This window comes from Mustela nigripes, chromosome 14 (assembly GCF_022355385.1).
Source record: "Mustela nigripes isolate SB6536 chromosome 14, MUSNIG.SB6536, whole genome shotgun sequence".
Taxonomy (NCBI): domain Eukaryota; kingdom Metazoa; phylum Chordata; class Mammalia; order Carnivora; family Mustelidae; genus Mustela; species Mustela nigripes.
Window position 1 is genome coordinate 89995643 of NC_081570.1, and position 26068 is coordinate 90021710.

Below are 26068 nucleotides of genomic sequence, written 5' to 3' on the forward strand. Positions count from 1 at the left end.
AGGCATTTTATAATTTCACATTATATATAGTCATGTCTGTAATCCATTTTGAGTTAATTTTTGCAAATGGTATATGATCTGTGTCTAGATTCATGTTTTTTCATGCAGATATCCAGTTGTTCCAATACCATTTATAGAAAAGACTATCTTTGCACTTTGTATTGTCTTGCTCTTTTGTCAAAAATCAGCTGACTCTATTTATGGGAGTCTGTGTCTGGGCTGCTATACTCTTCCATTTATCTTTTTGTATATTATTTTGCCAGTACCACACTGTCTTGATTACTAGAGTTATAGTAAGTCTTGAAGTCTAGTAGCGTCAGTCCTCCAACTTTGTTCTTCAGTATTATGTTGGCTATTAAGAATCTTTGCCTCTCCACATAAAGTTTAGAAGTAATTTGTCCATATCAATAAAATAACTTGCTGGGATTTTGATTTAGATTACAGACAATCCATAGATCAAGTTGGACAGAATTGACATCTTTACAATATTCAGTCCTCCTATCCATGGCCTGGAATATTTTTCCATTTATTTAATTTTTTTTTATTTTGTTCACCAGACTTTTGCAGTTTTCTTCATATAGTTCTTACACTTACACATACTTTTTAGACTTATATCTAAATATTTCAGTTTTGGGATGTGTTAATGGAAATAGTATTGTGTTTTTCATTCAGATCCACTTGTTCATTGTTGATATGTAGGAAATCAATTGACTTTTGTATCTTAACTGTGTACCCTGCAATCTTGCTATAATTGTTTATTAGTTCCTGAAGGTTTTTTTGTAGACTCATTTGGATTTTTCTGTGTAGACAATCATGTCATCTGCGAACAAAGACAGTAGTATGTCTTTCTTCCTACCCTATATACATTTGTTTTCTTATTTTATTGCATTAGCAGGGACTTCCAGTATGATGTTGAAAAGCAGTGGTGAGAGGGGACATTCTTGCTTTGTAATGGATCTTAGTAGGAAGGCTTCAAGTTTTTTACAATTAAGAATGATGTTTAGCTGTAGGTTTTTTACAGATAGTCTTTATCAAGTTGAGAAATTGTCCTTTCCATTACTAGTTTACTGAGTTTTTATCATAAATGAGTGATGGATTTTGTCAGATGTTTTTTTCTTACCTATTGATATGATCGTGTGATTTTTTTTTTTTTTTGTCCTTTGATGTGATGTTTTACACTAATTAATTTTGGGGGACACCTGGGTGGCTCAGTCATTAAGCATCTGCCTTCAGCTCGGGTCATGATTCCAGGGTCCTGGGATTGAGCCCCACATCGGGCTCCCTGCTGGGCAGGGAAGCCTGCTTCTCCATTTCCCACCCCCCTGCCTGTGTTCCCTCTTTTTTGCTGTGTCTCTCTCTGTCAAATAAGTAAATAAAATATTTTTTAAAATAATTGATTTTTGAATGTTGAACCTACATTGCATACCTAGAATAAAACCTACCTGATTGTATATAATTTCTAAATACTTTTTTGGATTCAATTCACTAATATTTTGTTGAGTATTTTTGCATATATGTTCATGAGCTATATTGATCTGTTTTTCTTTTCCTGAAATTTCTTTGTCTGTTTTTGTATTGGGTAATACTGGCCTTGTAGAATGAGTTAGGAAGTATTCCTTCTACTTCTGTCCTCTGAAAGAAATGATTATAGAGGATTAGTGGAATTTCTTCCTAAAATATTTAGTAGAATTAACCAGTGAATCCAGTTGTACAAAATTTTCACGGTATTATCTTTAGTTCCGGGCCAAAGGTAGAATGGGGGAAAATCACTAAAATAAATTTCCAGTTCAGGGCGCCTGGGTGGCTCAGTGGGTTAAGCCGCTGCCTTCGGCTCAGGTCATGATCTCAGGGTCCTGGGATCGAGTCCCACATCGGGCTCTCTGCTCAGCAGGGAGCCTGCTTCCCCCCTTCTCTCTCTGCCTGCTTCTCTATCTACTTGTGATTTCTCTCTGTCAAATAAATAAATAAAAAAATCTTTAAAAAAAAAAAAAAAAAATTTCCAGTTCAGAGTTTCAGTAGCTTTTGGATGTCAGGAATCTCTAATATTTATAAAAAAGAAAACACTGGAGATATGTATAAACAATCATGTAAAGCAGTTATTATACACCTTTTATATATCTCTTGCCATTTCTCAACTTTGAAAACATATTCTAGGAATAAGCTAGTGAATACATTCAACATCATCCTTTTCTTAACTGAATATCACATAAACTGTGAGGGAAGTGAATGTGCCCCATTTAAATCACTCTACCAGAGTCTAGAAGTATAAAGCAGATTAAGAAGGATGGTTGAAGTAGCCAAATAAACAAATTACTTAAACCTCCCTTGATATTTTCATTTCCCTGATGCAAACTCTAGTCATTAACCCAATGGAAATTGATTGATAGCTAGTACTAAATTGTGAATTACTCATCTGTAAATTGGATATTCATTTCATCAGTAAATTTGTATACTAATTTATCTAAATTCACAATCACAAATGCCTTATCTAGAAATCTTCTGTCCTAGATACTGTAATTAGAAGTACAACATATGATCACATAATTCAAACATCTAAGAGTTATAACCATTTTTTTAATTTTCCCCACCACAACCAGCTACTACATATTTCTAAAACTTTTCCTTCTTTAGCGTATCCACTATCACTTTTTTTTCTCTTTAGTCCTTTTTTTTTTAAAAAAATAGGCTTCCATCTTTCACCTGAATGATTGCCCTCGTTGAATTAAATACTCCAGTTTTCAATATCATATCCACCAAGACACTGTAAAATATAAATTTCTTATATTACTACTATAAATTGTTATTATGCCTCTTTTGTACTAAATGCCAGAAGACAAATGGATACTTTCTACTGTTCGAAGAAAGATCCTTAGCTTCTAAAATTTATCCGTTCTTGCACTGATAGGCATTTGGTTGGTTTCTAGGTTTTTACTATTACAAATACTTTTAACATGAATAGCTTTAAATATTTTTGTGTGTGTGATTATGAACATCTCTATTAAATTTACATAAATATGGGATAAGTGGGTCAGAGACTGTACATATTCAACTTTTCAAGATAATGCTCCATTTTTCAAGATAATGACTAATTTTTCCCAGTATTTCTAGAAATTCCTACTTTCAAATGTCAATCTATTACAACCTCCCGTTATCTTTTATTTGCTAGTTTTTGGTACTATGAAGCTAAATTTCACCAACATAGTGAATGCAAAATTGTGTTTATTATAATAATATTTTTCATTTCCCCTGCGACAGTTAAGGTTGAACATTTTAATATTTTTTTATTTTTTAAGACTTTATTTATTTATTAGAGAGAGGGAGAGAGATCAAGACTGGGAGGAAGGGGGTACAGAGGGAGAAGGAGAAGCAGACTCCCTGTTGAGCAGAGAGCCGAAAGCTGGGCTTGATTCTAGGACTGTGAGACCATGACCTCTTCTGAAGGCAGACCTTTAACCAACTGAGCCACCCAGGTGCCCAAGTTTTAAAAATGGCAATTTCTGCATGTATTTAATTTGTATTTTAAAATCTGGGTCTTGTTAGGGTTTCAAAAATCATGTAATTAAAGTAATTACTATAGTTTAACCTCACACCATTTGTTTAATTCCAAAATAGTTCCACAAAATGAATTCATGTCTATTTTATGTAATTAATTTCTAAGTCATTAGGGATAAGACAAAAGTTACATAATGTTTTTATGTTAGCATTTCATGATTTTTTTTCTTTATGGGTTTGTATACATATGCAGTGGTATATTTGCCTATAAAAATTAGGATTTTAAAGGGTATAATTATGCATTCAATATGTTAAGTAGCCTTGTTTATGTTAGTAGTTTTAGTAGCAGGGTTTTTTCAAGTTAAAGAATCATTTTAAAAAGTCATTGACTTGCTTATAAGAGCACAAAAATACAGATTTTTTAGGAATAAATATTAAAAGAATTAAAATTATTTTACTCCATCCGACATAGATGCTGTGATTTCCAAAGAAATCAAGGAAATGGACCACAGGTTCAGTTCATCAACCAAGTATCTGGAAAGATTACTGCAACTGATAAAATAGTCTAAAAAATACAGAGAGGAAGATCTAAAAGCTGTAGCCTAGATCTGCAACATGTTACCAAGAATATACAGAGCAAAAGGCCCAGAAATGTAGGAGTATTTGAAAGAGTTATTATTTGGTTCAACCACCTTGAGGTTGAAGTCTTTGAAGCACTGTCTAAATTTGAACAGATTTAGGGCTCTTGGGTGGCTCAGTCAGTTAAACATCTGCCTTCAGCTCAGGTTGTGATCCCAGGGTACTGGGATCAAGTCCCAAATCTGCCTCCCTGCTCATCGGGGAGCCTGCTTCTGTCTCCTCTCTTTGCCCTTGCCCCACTCTCCTGGCCCTCTCTTGCACATGAAGACGTGCTCGCTCACTCTCTTTCTCTCTCTCTCACAAAAATAAATAAATAACAATACTTAAAAAAAAAAAAAAGAACAGATTTATGGATATACACTACTTCAGTGTGTGTAATGCTATCAAATCTTACCACCTACTTCAGTTATCTGCACTCACATTTAAAGACAAAAATCAAATTGATGTACACTGATGTGAAGTTATATTGTAATACTGCATAATAAAATGCCCCCCTCTAGATTTTTAAACTTCATGACATCAGAGCTGGTATCTGCTTATTTATTATTCTGTTTTCAGTGTTTTTCTTTGTTAACTCCCACATATTGAAAAACTTAACATACATATATTGAAAGAATAAAAATAAGAATTATTACCTGTAACAATATCAGATTATATTTATATATCAGATTATATTTATATATGATAAGAATAAAAATGGAAGCATTTTAAAAATAAAATTTTTGTAGAGCAACTGTAGTATAAATATAGTCTGATTTTCTTGCTTTAGACTAAACAAAATGGCTTTATTAATGGCATAAGCATTGTGAGGGAAAATGTGAATGCATATGTATTTACCAGTGGAAGAGAATATTCTTTAAATATCAATCATACCTGGAAATAATTGATTTGACTTAGTTTTAAATTATTCATTTTGTAACGCTGGATGTAGGCATGCCTCTCTAGGCATTACATCTCAGAGAGAAAGATGCATGTATTCTAGTTTACATCTGATCTTTACTTTTGTTCTTCAAATTAAGTCCTTCCAAGAAAAACTAAATAAAAAGTCTCTTAGGGTTAATGGAATAACCCAAAACACAGACCCAAAGCCATTGCATCTTCAAAGCTATTATTTGCTGAAAACCTGTACTCGTTGCCATGGAAATTATCCTTATAAAATTCATATGTAGAGATAAGTAGTAAGAACAATTTAACCACAAATAGTGTAGAATAATGTACAGAAAAAAATTTAAAAAGTGAATTATGACAAAAATTGCACCACAAAAGGTATTTTATGTTAGTATTTTTTAATCAGTTCACATGACTGCATTATTTTTGTATTAGAAAGAGTTCAGAATAGTGAAATAAGTTTAGAATGATACTTCGAAAGTTCACTAATGTCTTCCAAATTTAGAGACATATAGGAGAAAATTTTCATAACATCACTTATATTTACAGTTTGTTCTAGAGAAATAGATACAAATATTTTTGGTTAATAGGCAGTCAAGTTGATTTTCATAACAAAATATGTGTGTAAATTTCAAGAGAGTAACTTATACTATTAAGAAACACTATATACCACAAATTATTTAAGTTCACAGAATTTAACTCTCCCCTCAACCCCCAACCCAGCACTCCGGCAAGATAAAAATAATGCTTTAGATCAAACCCAAGGGTAAAAGTTTAAAAATAGAGTTTGCTGAAGGGAAACATAGGTATACTCATGTCAGTGATCCTTAAACTTTTTAGCATGCAAAGTAATGACATGGGAGGTTGATTAAAACCTGATTTCTGGTCTACATCCTCAGAGCTTCTAACTCAGTAACTTGGAGTGAGGTTCAGAAATTTGCATTTATAGCAAGTTTCCAGGTGGTACTTCTGCTGCTCATCCAGGGGCCACACTTAAGACAATCACTGATCTAGATCCTTCATGAGGAATGTATATGTATATGTCACATCTTGCTATACATTCATTCATCTATGGACACTTGAGTTGCTTCCATGCTTTAGCTATTGTGAATAATGCTGCTGTTAACATGGGAGTACAAATATCTCTTCAATACCTGCCTGCCTCTTAATTCTTTTGAGTATATACCCCAAAGTGGGATTGCTGGACCATATGGTAATTCTATTTTTAATTTTTTGATAAATTGCCATACTGTTTTTCCACAATAGCTATACCATTTTACATTCCTACCAGCAGTGCACAAAGGTTTCAATTTATCCACCTTTTGCCATTACTTGTTTTCTGTTTTCTTGATAGGAACAATCCTAATAGATGTGAAGTGGTATCTTATTTTAGTTTTGATTTGCATTTCCCTAATTATTAGTGTTGTTGAAAATCTTTTCATGTGGTTATTGACCATTTGTATACCTTCTTTGGAAACATGTCACTTCAAGTTTCCTACTTAAAACTCCTACTTAAAACATTTAATTGGTTCCCATTGCTCTTCAGGTAAAGATCGAAATTTTTAATACATATCTATCTCCAACTCAGCTAGACTATCTACTTCTAAAATATTGTTGCTCATTAGTTTCACTTGTTTTCCAGTTTTATTCATGTAATCTTTTATTTTTTACTGTTCTAAACCCACTCCTGAATAAGACATTTGTACAAAGTATGTGAAAAGGAACCTCATATGACTATCTCCCTTAATTAACTTGGCTTATTTTCAGCTCAAGTGCCATTTTATCAAATAAAAACCTTGCTTTATTTATCAGATTGCATTCATTTACATCATACTATCTCACATTTTTCTGGTTCTCCTCTTGAACATTTATCAGAGTAGGAAGTTATATATTCATATGACTATTGAATTATTGCCTTCTTCCATTATCTTCAGGTTTTGTGAGGGTAGGGACTATGTCTGAATTTCTCAGTGTAATTCCAGCTCTTAACATTCTAAATAGTACATGTTAGAGTTTTATAAGCATTGCTGAGTAAACAAGTGAATCTCAAAAATATATATGGTAGCTTTCATCTTCCTAATAGTTCTCCCCTCATTTTATTCTAATGCCCCTTTCCAACAATACTCACAAAAGAGCCATTATATTTTGTGGTTGTACTTTAGAATGTTACTCATATTAACTCATAGATGAAGGATATTCCTGGAAGTTGGATAACATTATGTAACTGAATGAACCGTGTGTAAACTATTAAGAATATTAAATGATAGTTTGTACTGACATAAAAAAGGATAAATGAAAGGAAAGCTGGGTTAATTATCTATTTTCAGAGAATTATTTTCAGAAATTCTAACACAGCAAAACAAATTTCACATTAGATAAAAATATGTGACAGCTAACTCTTCTATTTCCAATGCAACGATGGGCTGGGGAGAAAAAAGAAAACGAATCTCCTAGACTCACTCATCATTACGTTTGTGGTTTTTAAAACATGATGCAAATTATATAAAGCATCTGAAATATTTACATGATTATATTATGCTTCTTTGGATTAACTTGAAATCAATTCTCTAGTTATTGGTACAAAAGCTTGTAAGAGCTACTGAGAAGATTCAAATAGGAAACAGTCATTTGCCAAATCCTCTGATACCAAGAGTCATGAACATAATTATGTGCCTGGTTTTCATCTCTCATCTAACCCCCAGTGAACATTTACTTTGAAGGAACCAGTAATAAATTCAAGGAAAGGACAGAATCCATAGGGTGAGAATAAAAGATCAACATCTGGCTGTAAGTCTTCTCATATGCGTATATCCAAGCAATTACACAGACTGAGCAACTGAGAATTGAGTTTACAATCTCATTGCAAATTTTTAAAGAACTCCATACTTCAGTCCTTTCATTTTTGTGTGACTTAATCTATGTTCATGTTTGAACCTGTCCTCTGAATTCTTCAGAGCTGATTTATTTTTCTAATGTCATATGTGCCTCAGGCAGCATCCAGCTATCAGGTCTCTGCACACCTAGGAGCTAATTGGTGGAACTGCTTTCCATAAAATATTCATAACAGGAACTATTTTTAAAGTTAATTTCAAAACTATTTCTCTTTTCATTTTTATCTCAAATATTGCCACTGAAATTTTATGTGATATCTCTACTTACAGACAAACCCAAAAGGTATTGCAAGTTATGAACTTAACTTAGAGAAAAGATGGTGTGACTTCACAGTCAGTGGCTCACTGTTCTGTATTGCAGCTTGGCTTTATTGAAAGTTGACAGGAACACTAATCGCAGAAGACACTATAAGAACTTATACATTCACTTTCTTGAAAGCACTTTGATGTTTTTAAGTAAAATATGTTTTATTTTCTGTAAGCCCTTTTGTCTTGAAAAAAGAAAAAGAAAAAATTTAATACTGCTATACAAAAAACTAGCATGTTTATTTTCTTTCATTTTGTTTTATTTGTATTTTTAAGTAATTCTATAATTTTAAATTTCTAGAAAATTATTCCATAAAGATAACATGGAATTTCAGGGGTCCTGAGGTTCACTATAAATAATTTCTTTCATTTGAAAGCTCATACCACATTCCTAGCTCCAACAGAATTTACTTGACATTTTAATGCTCAATTATTTTATCAACAGAGTTAAAATAATAATACTAACATCATAGTATGAATAGGATGATTACATTGGGTAATATATTTAAGATTCCTTGAAAAATTAAAGTTTCGATGAATACTAACAGTTTTGTTTTGTTTTGTTTAAAGATTTTTATTTATTTGACAGACAGAGATCACAAGTAGGCAGAGAGGCAGGCAGAGAGAGAGAGGAGGAAACAGGCTCCCTGCTGAGCAGAGAGCCCAATATGGGGCTTGATCCCAGGACCCTCAATCCTAGTCCTCAATCCTGGGATCATGACCTGCGCCAAAGGCAGAGCCTTTAACCCACTGAGCCACCCAGGCACCCCAGAATACTAACAGTTTTATCTTTAGTTGTTTGTTTTTAATGAATGTAATGTTTTTGTGTGAGTCTGTACCAATATGACTTTACTGCAAGAAAGAATCCTATTATGAAAGATCTGTTCAAGTTTTAGTGTTCACTGCTCTCTCTAAAAGTAAAAATGATTAAATATATTTAATATACATTCATTCCATACATTTAGCGTCCTAAATATCACTTAAAGACTTCTGGGGTAGAAAAATGATAAAGCATGCTGTCTTAATGAAAGTAGAATCCTATTTTCAAAGAAAGTAAATAAGGAGAATAAATATAAGTATGGTGAAGTATAACTTGTAAAACTGAGTGTTAATATTGTTCCTAATAGGCAGCTATTTAAGTATTGAAAGTGGATGTTTTATGCCACACTAATAATAATATCAACTAATAATGTTTTCTGGGTGCTTTCATGCTGTTACTTATTGCATCTTATATAAAGGAACATATGAACCCTAAACAGATTTACTGAATTATGCTGTCTCCAAAAAGATTATGGAACACAAATTAAATATACCAATTCTCCATAAACCTGATTCAAATGAACTAAAGATCTTTAATTTATGGTATTATTGATAGACTAATAATGAGAATCACCAGTTTGTCTTTAGATATATAAATTTCATAATTGGAATGGGTGTTTTACTGATAATAATACTGTGTTTATATTCTGTCATCTTTAACAATATTGCAGTGTAGATGATTTCTTATATATGATGTTGACACATGTTAAAATTTGAGGTTTATTGCTTTAAATGTGCAATATACTTATGTATTTTATATTTACTCATTTATTTAACCTCTTGGAGATCTTAATTCTTCTTATACCTCCTTCAGTCTATGTGAAATCATCTTTCTTCAGCCTGAAGAACTTCTTGTACCATTTTGGTAATGTTACGCTACTGGTGACTAATTATTTTAGGGGTGTGTGTGCGTGCGCGCGTGTGTGGTGGGGAGGAGAGAGAGAAGGAAAGAGAATGAATATATTTATTTTGCCTTTAATTTCGACTGGTCTTTTTATCTGGATATAAAATTCTATTGAAGGTTTGATAAGGGGGTGGGGTGATCAGAGGGTGAGGTTCAATCCAGTTCTTAAATTGAATGCTTTAGATGAGAAAGCAGTCAGTGAGTATGCTTAGTTTAGAGGTTTAAACACTTTACGATTTGGATCATTTTATTCCTACAGATATGATTTTTAATTGAGCTATCTTAATCCAATGTGTTTTTCTAAATTAATATGGAGAAGAGTTTGAGGATATCCAAAATCTATAAAATGTAGACAACTGAAATATTTACTAAACCAAGTGAAGGGAATAAAAATAAAACCAAGGAATTCAGAAATTCTTTTCATTGATGGAAGAAGAACTGAACTCTTCATATCAAAATGACTCTTCAAGAACTAGAATAATTAATAAAAATTTATTCATATCATCATTACAAAACAAAAAAAGTATTAAAGCATATTAAGTTTGCTAAAATAAAAAAAATCAAATTGACTTTATACCCATTTGCAATGCAAAATAAAAGCAGGTAGTCAAGCAAAATCTGAAGAAATTATAGGAGAAAAAAATTGTGACATTACCATTCTCTACCATGAAATTATTATTTACTGCAAGAGCCACTGGAAATATATCCATTCAGTTGGCCAAAATGACATTACATCATAACTATTTTGCCCTTATCTTGAGATTCTATTCTGTTATGATATGCTGACTGATACTTCAAGCAGAATTTTTCACCTAGAATATCCCTTGTAACAATGCATGGCAATGGACGTGGAAATGCAGTGCTCAGATCTTCTTTTAAAGAACTTATTACGCTAGCAGTCAGCAGACAGTCTTTCGCTTTGAGCTCCACCAGGATATACCTTGTCTTCAGAGACTCATATATTAAGATTATGTTAGCCTGAGCAGCTCACATCCGATGACTAATTGAGGTGGAAAAACAAAAGCCTTGCTATTTTGCCCCAATGAGGGACTTCTGTGATGAGCTATATATGCTCCAGATCTCCCCTATATCAAGGCTTTGTTGAGCCTGCATCACAATTCATCTTTTTCCTTTGCCTGACACTGTTTCTTCATCATAAATATTATGTATCCAAATTCCCATTTTAGTATTTACTTCTGAGAATCATAGCATGTGGAACATAGGACCCACTGTAACGTTACAGAAACCAAAATACAGAAAGGAAGGGACCTTGTAGCCATGCATGCTTGTTATTACAATTTTCCACGCATTCTACTTACATGAAAAAGAAATGAGGCAATATTTTATCTATTTACATTATCATAAAACTTGGTTATGAATTTCTTGAAGAACAAACAACCTATGTTGATCTACTACTACCATATAAAATGAAATATGCAACATTATAAAATGCTGGTAATTAAAATAGTCAACCTGTTATTCGGATGTGTATTAAAGAAAGATATTTGAAAAATAAATAAGTGAAAAGAGTAAGAAAAGCAGAATCTAAATACCACTTGCTTTTAATACACATTGAATCAAGAGGTACAATTTTTTCAAGGAAGAATAAAAAAAATTCTAGAACTGGTAATGAGATCTTACATTTTTAACTGATCTATGGGAAGTGGCTAGAGCATGAGGACCACAGCACTGGAGATGTCACAGACCTGGGACTTGGAACGCCCAGAGGTGGTGAATAATAGCTCTTCTGGTCTGCAATGAAAAATGGCCTCCAAGAACACTACATTTCAAAAAAAAAAAAAAATGGGGAAGAAACAATGGAAAGAGTAAAAAATAGAAGAGGGAGAGTCTGTAGTGGTAACAGTTCTAGGCTGTCATGTAGTGAATGGGAAGATGGAGTATTTCCTAAAGTGGAAGGGATTTACAGATGCTGACAGTACTTGGGAACCTGAAGAAAATTTAGATTATCTAGAGTTAATTGAAGGATTTCTTTTCATTCCTTTTTTTTTTCTTTTTAAGATTTATTTATTTGAGAGAGAGAGAGAGAGAAAGAGCACAAGCAGGAGAGCAGAGGAAAAGAGAGAAAAAATCTCAAGACTCCATACTGAGCTTGGAACCTGTGGAGGGGCTCATTCTCACCACCTGTGACCAGCACCTGAGCTGAAACCAAGAGTCACACGTTCAACATACTACTGTGCCACCTAGGCACCCTGAAACATTTCTTAGTTCTCAAAAAGCTGAGAAAGAAATAGATGGCACAAAAAGACAGTCTTTATCTGACAGTGAATCTGATGATAGCAAATCAAAGAAGAAAAGAGATGCTGCTGATAAACCAAGAGGCTTTGTTAGAGGTCTTGATCCTAAATGAGCAATTGGTGCCATAGACAGCAGCAGAGAATCAATGTGTCTCATGAAAATGAAAAGATTCAGGTGAAGCAGATTTGGTACTGGTAAAAGAAGCAAATATGAAGTCTCCTCAAATTGTAATTGCCTTTTATGAAGAGAGACTAACTTGGCATTCTTGTTCGGATGAAGCTCAATAATTGTTTGCATTGTTTTTTTGTATGTATTTATATTTATTTGTAAATATACATGTGTATATATGTAAATCTGGGTCTTGGTTTTTTTTTTTTTCTTTATTAGTGTGAAGAAATAACATTCTAATGAAAATCATGTTTGATCTGTTTGTTTTGAAGTAGTATTGGGGGAGTTTTGTGGTCTTTTGCATATATAACACTGGTTACTTTGAACAAATAAAAGCTTTCTGTAGTTGCTTCCCATATCAGAAAAGAATATTTGAGACCATGGCATATTACTCTTTCGCATTAGAGAACACCTTTTCTAAATGTTTGGGGAAATCTTCATAGTTGTTAATCAGAATTTGTTTAACTCCTATATGCCTAAGGACTATTTTTTTTTTATTTGGGTTTTTATGTGTATACATGAAAATACATGTATAAGTGGTTTTCTTTCCTTTCTTTTTCTTTTTTCTTTTTTTCTTTTTCTTTTTTTTTTTTTTTTAACATTCACCAATACAAAAACAGCATTTTATAACCATGGATAAATCTATGATTCTGGGATGTCATCATTTTCAGCAATCTAAGAAATGAATCATGTAACGTTAAATCAGAATTTTTCCTGAAGCCTTAAGTTTTCAAATTTTGTAATTAACTGGACAATTTAAATTGGAAAATTTAAAAGCAGCTATATCAGAATCCATATCCATTATCTACAGTCATTTATTTTTTTTTAAGATTCCATTTATTTTATTTTAGAGAGAGAATGAGAGTGCAAACAGGGAGAGGGGCACAGGAAGAGGGAGAGAATCACAAACCAACTCTGTGCTGAGCGCAGAGCCCCATACAGGACCAGTGCCACGACCCTAAGATCATAAACTGGGCCAAAACTGAGTCAGATGCTTAACTAACTTAGCCACCCAGGTGCCACCATATCTACAGTCATTTTAAATGCAAGATCCCTGAAAGAAAAAATTTATCACTGCCAACTCTTTCCCACCCAAATGAGAAAACCAGATAAGTCCTGGTGTGTTTTAATTAGGTAAGCAGAGGGTGCCTGGGTGGTTCAGTGGGTTAAAGCTTTTGCCTTCAGCTCAGGTCATGATCTCAGGGTCCTGGGATAGAGCCCCGCATCAGGCTCTCTGCTCAGCAGGGAGCCTGCTTCCCTTCTTCTCTCTCTGCCTGCCTCTCTGCCTGCTTGTGATCTCTGCCAAATAAATAAAAACAAAATCTTTAAAAAAAAATTTAGGTAAGCAAAACTTAGTTAAATGGGCATTTAAAGGTTTCTTCTAGTGAACCATTTCCTTACAAGAAGTTGAAAAATCCCTGTTGCTATGTCGACTAAAAGGTCATTTTCATGGAATGTCTAAGATTTCGTTCAGGCGAACCTAATCATAATCAGATGGTTAGAGATACTGACAGTTTGGGACCTGCTGAATGAATGGGAGAACAAACTTCTGTAATCTTTTGCATGTTTTTTCTTTAACCCAACTCATTCCTTATATGTAGGCTCAGTCTTGTCAGTATTTCAGTTATTGGTTCAGCAGAAACCAAAAAAAAAAAAGGCCTGCCTAACACATGATGCGTCCTTCAGCACATTAAAGACAAAGAGATTCAAACACAGGCCAACAGAAAACTGAAGGGGAAGCACAAATGACAATATATATATTAAAAGATGCTCAATTTTATTAGTAATTAGGAAAATTACTTAATTGTAAATATTAAACCATGGAAACAGCAAATATTAACAAAAGCATGCATCAGTGGGAATGTTGTAGTCTGGTGATGTGAATAGAAATTGACACATCTCTTTGGGAAGAAATTGGCATTATCTTGTACATTGGGCCTGTGCTTACTCCATGGTGCTAAGATCAACCTTTTTGGCCTGTAGACAAAATAAATCCGTGTATATTTGTTACAGGAGACATGTGAAATCATGCCATGGAAATAATATATGTAATTACAGTTGTTTAAGGAACTCAGATGCTCATCAGTCAGCAAAAGTATGAACACTTAGGGAATATTTGTACCATACCTAACAGCTGTGAAAATAGATGACAATTTTATGCATAAGCAAGGATAATTCTGACAAACATAACATAGGATGAAAAAAATGAAAACCACAGAAGAATACACACTGTTTTATTCAATAAATATACTGTTCAAAAAATGTACTAAATTAAACGGGTTATGTTTAGGGATATATCCATTTGTGATGAACTATAAATGGAATTTAGGAAGAGATAAACAGAACATTAAAGTTATTTCACATGTTAAAAAAGGGTAATGCAATAAAGAAGGAGGCCACAGAGGGCTCTACATTTATTAGCTACGTATGCTTCTTAAGCTGGGTGGATTGTTCATAAGAGGACATTTTATAGTTCTTATACATAATTTATTTGGTGAGCTCCAAAACAAATTTGACAACATACAACCCTAGATTTCTAAGGAGAAGACAAGATATTTGTAACAGGAAATTGTAGATCATTTGGAAAAAAAATAGGTGGCATGACCATGGGATGTCACGTGACCGTGTTCTTATGAGTTAGGTTATTGTATACCTCTGAGGTCATAAGGTTGAAAAGTCCCAAAAGCTATGCATCATGAGTTATGAAGGTATGAAGTTACATATCCAAAATTAGACATGAATGTATCCAGGGGACAAAAATAAACTTGATGAACGTGTGTCGATTTTAACATCATCTTTGATTTCATCATTTGATTTCCACATTGAATTCCACAGATTTCCAAAGTGATTCACTTGTGCTTCTCCCTAAGTTTTTATTCATGGTCACATGAGGGGTTGTTTAAGACCAACGTATGTAAGAGAAAAAGTGCCAAGTTGGATTCACAGAAGGGTCAACTATGTGTGTGGGTCCAAGCTGAAGACACACTTCCGTACTACATACAGCCTCACACCAAGGTTTCTGAAAGGAACATTCTCTATTTGAGCAGCACTTCAAACACTTCATTTAGGCTTAAACTGAAAAAAGAAATAGCCCAAAGTAGATTCTTCTTGGTGCCAAATAGTTTAGCCAACCAGTTAGCTAGTTGGAAGGGAGTTAACTAGTTGGTGCCAACTAGTTAGCCACATAGTTGGAAGGAAGAAAATGGGAAGTTTGGGGATATGAAGATTTGAGGAAGAAGCATGGAGATGCAGATACATAAACATTTTGTATCCAAATTGTAAAAATCTTTATATTACATATTTGTGTCACCAAGAGAAGTTCCATTTTCTTTTTTCCTAAAATAACTATTTACTACTGTAAATATCCTTCTAAATACTGTTTCAGCTGTGTCCCATTAATTATATATATATTTTCTTCTCATTCACTTACATATGTTTGTTTTTAATTTCCCTTGATAAATTTCATTTGACACTAGGGATATTTAAAAGTGGGTTGTTTAATTTCCATATATTTGGAAATCTTCCAGCTATCTTTCTCTTATTGATTTCTACATTGATGCCATTATGGTCTGAGAAAATATAAGATTTCTATTCTTTTAGCTCAAAATATTGTCTCTTTTGGAAGAATAGATTTGCATACTTGAAAAGGGTATGTGCTCTGCTTTTGTTGAATGCAGTGTTCTGTAAATGTTTATTAGATCTAGTTGGCTGGTAGTCTACATTTTTATTAATTTGCTGTATATTGTCTATGTGTTGTTGAGAGAGGTATGAATTTTTTTTAGCTCTAATTATGGATATATTTTGGTTTATCAGTTTTTGTCCCATATATTTTGGAGCTTTATTGTTAGTAACATACACATTTAGGATTGTTGTGTCTTCTTAGGATTATTAACCTATTTTTCATTATATAATGAAATGGGACATCACATAATATACTACTGTATTCTTAATACTCTGCCTGTTCAGAAGTCCATTAGTCAGATATTACTATAACTACTTCAGTTTTCTTTTGGTTATTGGTTGCTTGGTATAGTTTAATCCATATTTTTATTTAACCTGTGTCTTTATATTTAAAGTGAATTTACCATACACACTGTACTCATGTATTTCTTTTACATTCTGTTTGACTGGTTCTGTCCTTTCATTGGTGAGTTTAGATCATTTATATTTTAAGTGATTATAAATTTATTAAAATCTACTCTCTTTCTAGATATTTTCTATTCCATTTTTATTTTTTCTTTGTTTCTTTTTTTTCCTCTTCCATCTTCTCTTGTATAAAGGATTCTTTATGATATTTAATTTTCTCTATTGAGTTATTATTTTTATCTTTTTTAGTGATTACAAGGGCTTAAAATATACATCTTTAAGTTACCAAGGTCCAAATTCAAATGATATTGTTCCATTTTACATAGAGAGTAGTAACTTTACAACATTGTATTCCTAATTACTCCCCTCATCCTTCATGCTGTTGTTCTCATTGTGTCTAATGTATATTTCATTTATATATAATATATAATATACATGTATGTATAATATATACAGGACATACATTGTTATTATGCATGTATGTAATACGTTGCTCCTACATTTGCTTTGAATAGTTTTCCTTTAGAATAGTTAAAATGAGAAAATTACCTTAATTTTACCTTCTTTTACATTTAGTTTCAGCACCATTCACCCCCTTGTTTTTTTTTTTTTTTTGTAAACCCATTTCAGTCTGGTATCATATTCTCTCTACCAGAAGAGTTTTCTTTAACATTAATTACTGTAGTAGGTCAGCTGGCATGGATGTTTTATAATTTCTTTATTTCTTTTCTTTATATGTATAATAAATGTCATTGGGCATGTTACTGTAAGTGGATTTTTTTAAAAAGAACTTTTAAGAGGTCATACCTTTGTTTTCTGGCTTGCATGACTTTTGCCAAGGTGTTTAATAAATTTTATCTTCATTTCTCTCTATTATAACCTTTTTTTTAATATTGGTGCCTTTTTTGTTTGTTTGTTTGTTTGTTTGTTTTTTGGAATTTCAGTAGAACATGCCTCAATGTAAGGCTCTTGTTTGTTTCTTCTTTATAGTTATCCTTCTTGGTGTTTTGTTTTGTTTTGTTTTTTGAGCTTCTTGTATCTGTGTTTTCATGTCTTACATTTATCTGGAATTCAGCTGAGCTGGAGACAGAGCTGATTTTCCTAGTGTTAGAGTAACTGATTAAAGCAGAAAGATAAAATGGAAATAACAACTAAGCCTGTAATCACTTACTCTGATAGTATACCCTGTTCTATTTTCCCCAGTAGAATAGTATACCATTGAGGGTGCGCAGATATAGGGTTCTCATTGTTGAGGGAGCTCTGAAATAAAATGAATCCTCCAGTTTTCTGGACCCAGGCAGCAGTGGGAGGAATAGGGGAATGAGCACGAGTGGAAAAATGCACTGAGTACTAAGTCATAGTGGAGGAAAATATTATCAAGTTTCCCTGATAAGACCCCCCAGTAAAGGTCCCTTGGCTAGGAACACATACACAATACAAGCATGGTCAGCCAGAGAAGCTCATGAATCCTGACTTCAGCTCCTTGCAGAGACTGTATGCATTGCTTCTGCATCAAATCTGGTGTGGGGAGAGTAGCTTTACCCTGTGAGGTCTGCTGGTAAAGTCTTTGTAAGGTCAGGCCTGAAAAATCACATACATTAGACAGAAGCTAGACTCAACATGAAGTTTTGAAAATTTGCAGCCATTATTTTTTCAAATATTTCTTCTCTCCCTTTATATCTGTCTCCTCCTGCAGTTGCAATTACACATGTTAGAACATTTGTTACAGTTCCATAGCTGTTTGATGTCCTGGTTTTTCTCACAGAGCAAAATTTGCTTGATTTTGAATTTTAGATTTCCCTGTCTGCTATGACTCTGACACAGCATTTTTATATGTTGTTCTGTACTCTAAGTAGCATGCCGTTGTCATTAGAGTTAACCACCTGACTTGGTGGTGGTGTGGGGGAAAGTGGTTCTTCATTTTAAGATTTTTGTCTCAGGCATGCTCTGTGCCCCTGGCTACTGGGGGTATGGCTTTCTTGGATCTCCTTTTCCTTCCTTGCCTGGAGTTTTGGGCTCAGTGTTTGATTTTACTCCTCCCCAGCAGGGAGTTTTATCCCTCCCTTTTCCTTGCTGTCCCTTAGCTGAAATAAATGTTCACTAACTAAAGCCAGAAGCATTGGTCTTTCACGCACATACTGTGCTTTGTGTGCAGCTAGAGAGGGGAAGGATCAGTAGGAGTGACTTGTCCCTACTGGGTGACTTCCATTCCCCTCCTCAGGTCTGCACCATAATCAGCCCAGCTCAGAACCTTTGTTGATCTTTTTGGTGAACTTCTGGCAAGTTTTATGGAGAAGTAACACACAAGGGTACAGACTCTCCCCAATTTCTGCATCCGCTAAGGGTTTTGTACTTTTCAGCAGGTTCTTGCTGGTGCCTGATTACATATACTTTAGTTGGGTGAGTTTTAGCAGCTTCTCTTCTCCTGTAGGCAGTATCTCTCCTTAGATTTTGGGTCAGTTTACTGATTTCTGAGGAGTCCAAAAAAGTCATGAATTTGAAGTTAGTTCACTCTTTTTCATTGTAAGAGTGATAGTTCCTTCCAGCTTCTTACATTCTGAGGAGGAAACAGAAGTACAGTGACTAATTTTAGCTCAATATTTATTTTGTTCCAATGGGTATATAGTATATTACATACATTACAGAATGAATTTGAATTAAGGTACTGGAACCATTCACTAAGATAATCATAAATGGTCATCAGTTACTTTCTTTTGAGAAAGAGCAATTCTTGAAGCATCATTTACACAACCAAAAAATAATTGACAATTAAATAATTAATTTAGAAAAATCACATCAGTGGTTTTCTGTCAACAATTAAAAGGGTTGTATCTGTGTTCTGGGGCTATTATGAAGTAATTTGTGATATGTTATTTGATCCAGTATGTGATCAATGTTAATTACTTAGAAATAGCCATGTAAATTTGGTCAATAATATTCTAATTTTGAGATTTCCCTCCCTTTAATGATTATAACTCTGATTGTCATTAGTAAATGGAACCTTGTTATATAAATTGCAGGATAATGATAATTAACTCAAAATGGTTCATCTGTATTGCAAGATAATGATATTTTGCTCAAAAAAGGTTCAAATGCATTAACCCCAGCATTCAAGTAATATTAACCCATGTCAGGTGGAAATAGCAGGTGTCACAGAGAATTTCTTTCTAAAGCTCTGAATAAATCAGAGCATTATTCCATCTTGGAAGCTCTCTTCCTTATTCCTAATTATTTTAGCACATTTTACTTAATTTCAAAGAGCTCCTATAAAAACAATAAGCACATATACTTCAATTCTCTTAATAATAGATATTTTGTATCATACATCTCAATTTACAGCACTACTTTTGTATTGACTATAAATAATTCTGTAACTGATTTATTCTTTTGCAGAAGTTAAGCCTCTTTAAACTTCAGCCTGAAATATCAAATCATATGAATAGATAGGTGAATAATGCATCATTTCTGAGATCAAGGAACTAATTAATAGGAGAAACGGGGGATAAAATAGGATTCAGTGGATTAATGCCATAATGGAGGCATAGCCAATATAATTTAGATATGCCCAAAAAGGATTATTTAGCTCTGCCCTATAATGGCCAGAGAAGGACAAGATAGAGAGGTAAAAGAGTAAGATCGAATAATACCCACAGTTTTTAAGGAAATGTCAAATGATAAGAGAGGTCCTTGATTTAGGGGACATAGACGGATACAAGTGTTTGGGAAAATACAGACCACTGCTTTAAACAAATAGCAATCCAGTCACATGAAGTGTTCAAGGAGGGGTTCTATGTGCAACACAACAAAACAGTGCTAGGAAGTGAGTTATGTTCTTGACATCCAAAATTGGGTTATTCATGGAATTGCTTTGTTATTCTTCACAAATATATTCATCAGGCTAAAAATATATATTGTTATGTAATTATTGAACCATGAGAAGCACTTGATTAATACTGCTGTGGATGCAGAATAATGAATCCAACAAAACTGTGTCCTGATCCCTGGAAACTTGAATCTATTAAGTTACATGGCAAAGGAGAATTAAGTTAGCAGTTTAAGATAAAGTTTTATTAAAATGAATTTAAAATAAGGAGATTCTCTTGGATTATCCATGTGGGACCCATCAATGTAAATGCAGGTGTGGTGGGAGAAAGAGTGAGAAGAGGAGTCAGAATAAAACAAGGAGGTGTAATGATGAAGATAAGTTTAAAGTGATACAATTTTGCTGGCTTTAAAGATGGAGGATGAGGGTCATGAGACAAGGTACAGGCCAGTCTGTGGATATATTAAAAAAAAGGGGCAAGGAAACAGATCCTCCCCTAGAACCTCCAGAAGGAAACACAGCCCCACAGATATCTTGATTTTTATCATGGTGATATCCATCTCAGATCTCTGAACTACAGGACTGTAAGATAATAAATTTGCAATATTATAAGCCACTGAGTTTGTGGTTATTAGTTTTATAGAACAAAATATATACAACTGGTTTTGAAAACCAATAGAATCATTTAACATGTTAGGAATAAACTAACATAATCCCACTTAATAACAGATTCTCCTGAGGGGAGATAATATCGTGGAAATAGTCTCTTAGTGTGGAAGGATCCCATGGGAATGGAAGGCAACAAAAGCAACATAACCGAGAGGGAAATTGGTTGACTAACATGATAGACAGAATTATCTAATGCCCACACCTTTTAATTAATCATGGAATTCTTGGGATGGGAAGTAATAAATACATCTTAACTAGAAGTCCAAAAAACAAGTCATTTAGTTCTTGTACTTGGATTATTTCTCACCTCAGAACCCAATGAAGTGAATGAAGGTTAGTGCTCTTAAGGAGATGCTCTGCAGTATTTACTATGAATCTTTAATTTAGCTCTCCTCAAAGAGATCTGTGACCAAATATTAGAGTAACTGTGCACTAGGTGGGGGGGGGGGGCTACCCAGACTTTGTGAGAATTATTCAACAGCAGCTCTGTGTTAAAACTTCCTTATGAAAATGGTATTTTACATTGACTCACCATTCAGAGTGTCAGTTTTAGAGATTAGAAGGTACAGTTTTAATTCAAATCTCTTTGACTATCGTCCCTACATCATATGTCTATTATTTTTCCTATTTCCCAGCATATTGTTGAAATATATATCTTCAGCATTGAAAGAAACTTTACATTTTCCTCTTGAGCAAATGTTGTTATGGTAAGAAATATCAAAGGGAAGTTCCTGGTGTTTGATTACCAAAATAATAAGTGAAAAGAAATGCCATATTCCTCAGGATATTTCAGATATTAACCTCACCATGAAAACCTTAAAAAATGTAGGAGTGATCTCACCTTAACCCTCTAGTTTGACACTGTTACAGACAGGTAGGTTCAGTAGGAAAGCAATGGATTACCACGCACTGGAAATAAAATTTCTTACTGAAATAAATAAATACATCTCTTAGCACTTTTTGTGTACTTATCATTATGCTGAGTGCTGCTCATCTCCATATATGTAAAAAGAAACACAGAAATCACCTCTGTCACTTGGCGCTAAAGTTTCAGTGGACCCAGTCCAGTGCTCGGAATAGGTACAGTAGATTTATATAATTCCTGGAATTTGTGCTAGCCCCCCTTGGGAGATTTGCTGCAGTGGTGCCTAGGCGTTTTTAAGTATTGCCATGCTTTCTTCAGAAAGTAAAATTTGGAGAAGAAGCTCCAGTTATATTGCTTAAGACCTACAGAGACTGAATGCATGGCCATAAGACACTAGTTGACAGTGAAACCTATGCTGCCCCTCAGCTAACTTATCCCTAGCCATGTATTAAACATGCTCATCGAAATGTTACTGTCTAATAGCAGTGATCTCTGTAAGTGCATGTTTAGCACATGCTGAAGGCCAGTGTAAGTTGTGTTAAGTATGTCATCTACCTTACTGGTATACTTCCTGCTGCTGCACTAACATCCTTCTCTCAAGCTGCAGGTATGGCCTCATGGATATTTCTTTACTCTTAGTTGTGTGAGAAGAATGGACATAAATTCTAGATGCCTCTGAGTCTTTTGCTGTTGCTGGCGAGAATCAGAATGCTTGAGTGTAATAGTGCCAGTAGGGAGAAACGTGAAAAGACAATAAATCCTTCAGTATTCTGCCCTGAACAACTGCATTGAAATCTACCTGTAGGAATAGGTATGCAGAAAATTAGGGGCTGTGGGTTTGGGGAGAGGGAAATAGGTTTTCTGAGTCGATTGCAAAGTAATTTTCTTAGATGAAGGAGTTATAGCAATCTCAGACAAGACAGGAGTATCTGCTCTTATTCTCCAGGCATACTCCATGGGGCTTGTTTTTAATGCTGTATTTTTGAATCTATGTTACAGGTCTTTGGTTCCCCTTCTTTACTCTTCCTAAACTTAGAAATAGAAAATACCAATTTAATGATACTTTAATTCAGTGATTAACATAAAACAGCTTTGGGCTTGGCTGTCAACTACTTCAGGCTTGCAGACATTAGAAATAAAAATTATTTTACCACATGTTTAGAAATCCTTGTCTGTCAGTCCATGCTTTGAACCAAAAAATTGAGATTTGAACTTGTCGCACTATTTTAAAGGACTGTTGGGTCTTAGAAATGCTCACTTCATCCCCTGACAAGATATATAATTGGTCAAAGAAGAAAACTAAACAAAAAATTAACATATTTCACAAAACATAACATATGAATGCCAGTAAAGTGTGAAAATACTAATTTTCATTAGGAATCAGGAAAATCCAAATTAAAACTATGGCATTATTTCCCTTCTGTAAAGTTCTCCAAATCGAACCAAGGCTGACCTATGTGACTAATATAATATAGCAGAAGAGATCTATGTCTTCTGAGATTAGGTTTTAAAGCACATTGAAGTTTCCACTTTGCTGTCTTGGATTGTTCATTCTGGCCACCATGCCATTCCCAGGACATTCAAAAGGCCCACATGGAACTGAGGCACCAGGCTAGCATCCAGTACCCGTTTGCTTGCCATGTGACCAAACTACTTTGGAAATGAATCTTTTCATCTGTGGCAATCTTTCATGAGATTCCAGTTCCAGATGACATTTGATTTTAACCTAATGAGAATCTCTGAGTCAGCTATCCAGCTACTTAATATTTGACCCACAGAAAATGTGAGAGTTGATAAATTATTATTGTGATTTTAATTCATCAAGTTTTAAAGAAATTTATATACAACAACCAATAACCAATAGGTAGAGCAATGACAATTTCCATATATCTGTGTTGAAAATGTCAGTTGGTGCAGATACTTTGGGAAAAAAACTGCTGAGTATTATCTAATAAAACTGAAAATATGCATACCACATTGTTTAACAAAACCACTTATTCTTACATATACACCATATACCCTGGTGTCATGTGATAAAAATATTTATAGCAGCATTTTTCATAACAACAAAACTGGATATAACCTATATGTCTAATAATGATAGACAAATTCATAAGTAAATAAGAGTATAATCATAGAATACTATATGGCAATGAAAATAACAAAATGCAACTGAGATGAAATTTCCAGAGCTAAGCAAGAGTCTAAATAGAAGGATACAAAATGATTTGGTTTTATATAAATTTCAGGAAAGGGGAAAGTTGACCATAATTTTGAGGGAAGCATATATAAATAGCAGAGATATAAAGGAAAGCAAGAAATTGATTATGAAGGCATAATAATAGATACTTGACTATTTTTCAAGGAATTATTCAAAGAAGAGGGAAGAGTTTTTCATTGAGAAAATGCATGGTGAGAGGGAGGGCTGTGTTTCTGGGGTCTTGACAGTGTTATCTAGCTACTAGCTTTATCTACATAGTTACATAGATCTTTGCTTTATAATTATTTATTTAATTTTTATGGCAACACTATTTTTTTTTAGCCCCATTTTGCAGATTATGAAGTTGAGACACAGAGAACTTAAGTAAATGTTCAAAGTCATACCATTTGTAAGTAACAGAGAGGATTCAGAGCAGTGTGTTTGGGAACTAGACTGACTTTGGTTGGTTGGTTGGTTGTCTTAAGTTTAATTGTTTCATTGGTTAGTTTTTGTTGATTCCTTTGATTTGGTTTATATAGATGACAGCAGAGAAGGATATTCTTGTCTTTGTGTAAGAACTTAACTGTGTCATTTAAACATGTCATTAAACATGTGCCACATGTATCTGTGGCAAAATGAAGGGTTTGAACTAAATAAATAATTTCAAAACAAGCCTGGATTGCGGGAAGACTGGTAGAAAGACAAAGAAAGATGTGAATGGATGGGAGTACACAATTTGAAGAACAGTGCCACTTTCATCTCTTTTGTATATGGTTCCTCTGTGTAAAATAATGCATATATAAAGTATGTTAAAGCTTTAATATATTGGAAAATTCAGGCATTCCTTAGATTTCTTCCTAACTCTGATATACAGTGACAGAGATCTCCATTTTGCTGTTGCCCAGAGATCTTTCCTAAATATCCATCCACATTGTTTTTATCACATAGTATCTTCAAGCTCCGGTAACTCCTGATACAGTTGGTAATTTAATCCCAATAAAGCACACCTAGACCCTGGCCTGTGTCCCTAAAACTTGAAGGCATGAATTTTTAGAGAATAAGATCTTCATCTTACCAGAGTGATCTTTGTGCTAAGATATGACAAGGCAAGAATATCAGTATATCTCAAGGAAAGTTTCAGAGCTTTTGAAAGCCACAAGAACTAGTAGCAGATATGAGAATATAAATATAGATGGAGATGTCTTTATTTTAGAGAAACAGACTTTTTTGTTTAGACATAACATTTTAATTCATGGACAGTTCAGGAATAAGTAAAATTATGACTTGTTAGAACAACTCACAGCTTAATACTAATCAGCTATGCTGAGTGATTCATGTTTCATATAAATTTAATTATAAAATAAATAAGAAATATTCAGTTTCTACCACTAAGAAACAAAGAACAAGTAAATAAAAGGGATTTAAGTGGAAATCTCTGAGAGCCTGGTGGGGCGGGGGTGGGGGGGGGACAAAACAAACAAACAAAAAAACATTTCATGTTACAAATGGAAAAATGATATATGAATAAAATCACTTTGTGATTCAGAGTTGTAGAGAAATAGAGAATCAAGAGAAGTTCTGAGGATTGATAGAAAAACAACAAAAAATAATATTACAGCTTTCATAAACCTTTCTTATTGCCAAATTTAAACAGTTTTTTCTTCTGCTGAATTGTTCTAATCCAACTAGAGACAAGACTGGGAGGCTCAAGGGAAGGAAAGTAGCGAATGAAAATTTTTATATGAAATAAGGAAATAAAGGACTGATTTAGTTCTTTTGACAACATGTCTGTTTTCAGCATAAATGAGAACTATTCATATTTTAGTGGAGGCTATTCATATAGAAAAAAATTGTTAGAATTCATATAGCAGAAAAGTGCCTTTCAATCTCTTTTTATTGTAAATAGACACACTGCTTAGTTTGTATTTGTGTAGCGACCCTGCCACCTTTCTAGCCAGACACACAAATTTGTCAGGAGAACAAAAGTATGCTTCTAGTTGGCTTCAACAAAGTTGTGCAGAAATTTTATCATGATATGCCTTTCTAATTAATATGCTGGACA

At 33.7% G+C, this 26068-nt stretch overlaps 1 pseudogene; it reads left to right on the forward strand.

Annotated features, from left to right (window-relative positions):
* The first annotated feature begins 11703 nt into the window (after positions 1–11703).
* LOC132002265 (chromobox protein homolog 3-like) lies at positions 11704–12482 on the forward strand (annotated as a pseudogene).
* Positions 12483–26068: the final 13586 nt, after the last annotated feature.